The 2,500-nt window shown below is 44.5% G+C and overlaps 1 protein-coding gene across 5 annotated transcripts in view; it reads left to right on the top strand.

The window, feature by feature from the left end:
• The window catches only part of LOC135115316 (uncharacterized), a 57,322-nt gene that overhangs the window by 40,962 nt on the left and 13,860 nt on the right, over positions 1–2,500 (top strand). The gene's annotated exons all lie outside the window — the stretch shown is intronic.

The following is a 2,500-nucleotide window of genomic DNA, read 5'->3' as shown; positions in this document are numbered from 1 at the left end:
GCTGGTGTTTGGTTATCCTTTGTAAGCTCAATAATCTATAGTCCTCCACACACACACACACACACACACACACACACACACACACACACACACACACACACACACATCCCTGTCTACCTCACGCAATCAGCTCAGCGCACCTGTACCATCGTCCCATTACCGCGAGCAGGGGGAGGAGGCGGTGGAAGAGGAGCAGCAGCAGGAAGAGAAGGAACACAAAGAAAGAACAAATAGTAAATCAATTTACATTTACGAGGGTGTTTGTGTTAAGAGAAGAGGAGGAGGAGGAGGAAGGATGGAGATAGGAAGGAGAGCAGAAAGAGAACGATGGAGAGAAGAAAGAAAAAAAGATTGTGATAGGAAGGAGGAAAAGAGAAGAATATAGACAGGATGAAGGAAAAAAAAGGAGAGACAGGATGGAGGAAAGAGAGAGAGAGAGAGAGAGAGAGAGAGAGAGAGAGAGAGAGAGAGAGAGAGAGAGAGAGAGAGAGAGAGAGAGAGAGAGAGAGAACGACGACGGCGGCGGAGAAAAGCAAGAGCGAAGGATGGAGATGAGGAGAAGGAAAGAATGAAAGAAAATTAATATTGAAAGGGAGAAGAGAGAAGAGAGATAGGAAGAGTGAAAAAAGGATGAAGGTGATGGAGATGAGAAGGATGAAAACTCCCTCCTCCTCCTCCTCTATTTCTCCCCAGCTGCTTTCTTGCCATCAGTTTACAAGCAGAGGAGGAAAATAGATCGTAATGGAAGAGGAGAAAGAGAAGATGGAAGAGGAGGAGGAGGAGGAAGGAAGGAAGGAGGTGGTGAAGAGTCGAGTTAGGGACAAGAGGAGGAGGAGGAGGAAGAAGAGGAGGAGATTATTGGGTGAAGTGTGGTGGTGGTATGACGTGCAAATAATTGTGATTCCTCCTCCTCCTCCTCCTCCTCCTCCTCCTCGTGCCTCGTGGAGGGTTGGGTGGCGTTAAGTGAACAAGGCGGGAAGTGGTCAAGACAGGAGGTAAAGGAGGAGGAAGATGTTCTGGATTGATGCGCCACCTCAATATCAGATTTGTTGTCCACCACTGTTTCTGGAGTTGATAATTGGCGCTGCTGTTCTGATATTAATGATTGTTACTTGCCCAGTCGATTGATGATGCTTGGTAGCGTGGGAGGACTGTAGTGTGGCGGTGAGTCTGGTAGCTTGGAGGTCGTGGGTAGTTGGTTCATATAGTGATGTGTGCGAATAAAAGACACGATGACGAGAGTTCTTGATTTAATAGTAGGTAGATAGTACACACTTGATTCGAGACGAAATTATAACGTGACGATTGATTGCTCTCTCTCTCTCTCTCTCTCTCTCTCTCTCTCTCTCTCTCTCTCTCTCTCTCTCTCTCTCTCTCTCTCTCTCTCTCTCTCTCTCTCTCTCTCTCTCTCTCTGAAGTGGTATGGATGATGACTGAGCAGCGTCTCTCAAGACTGACTGAGTGAGCGGAACTGAGTAAGAGACCAAGACTGACTGCTCGTGACTGGGTGACTGACTGACTGTGTCTCGAATGAACTGAGAGCTCGCTACCTTGCGGGTTGTATTTATTTGAGCTAAGTGGATCGCAGATAGTTATCCCTAAGGACTGGAAGTGGGTGTGAAGTTCCCTTGACAGGTAGAGAAAGGGGGGCGAACGCAGGTGTTATCCCTAAGGACTGGAAGTGGGTGTGAAATTCCCTTGAGAGATGGAGAAAGGACTGGCTGGTCATCGTACACGTGAGATGAATATATATATATATATATATATATATATATATATATATATATATATATATATATATATATATATATATATATATATATATATATATATATATATATATATATATATATATATATATATATATATATATATATATATATATATAATAGTAATTGTTGAGACTGACACAAAGAGGAAGAAGAGGAGGAGGAGGAGAAAGAGAAAAGGAAAAATTGAGGAGGAAGAGTAATTTTTTTTACTTTCTACTTGAGAGAGAGAGAGAGAGAGAGAGAGAGAGAGAGAGAGAGAGAGAGAGAGAGAGAGAGAGGAGAGAGAGAGAGAGAGAGAGAGAGATGTACAACACACCTTTAATTAAAACATTTACCTGTTACATTACTAGACCTGTTGCTACTGAGGAAGGAAGAGGAGGAAGAGGAAAAAGACGTCAGTTATTTACCATTCTCATTTTTCTTCCTTTGCTCTTCTCACTACCTCCTCCTCCTCCTCCTACTCCTCCTCCTCCCATCACCAGCACACATTCCCATAACTCTAGTCGCCCCCCCTCACACACACACACACACACACACACACACACACACACACACACACACACACACACACACACACACACACACACACACACACACACACACACACACTAGCAGAAGGCGAAAGAGGGGTAGGGGATGTTTTGAAGGTGTAGAGTAGAAGAATTTAAAACGCAGGGTTCTTAATAGTCCTCCTCCTCCTCCTCCTCCTCCTCCTCCTCCTCCTCCTC

The sequence above is a fragment of the Scylla paramamosain genome, chromosome 29, assembly GCF_035594125.1.
Source record: "Scylla paramamosain isolate STU-SP2022 chromosome 29, ASM3559412v1, whole genome shotgun sequence".
NCBI lineage: Eukaryota > Metazoa > Arthropoda > Malacostraca > Decapoda > Portunidae > Scylla > Scylla paramamosain.
Note: the sequence above shows the minus strand (reverse complement) of the source record. Positions and strands in the feature narration are given on the sequence as shown.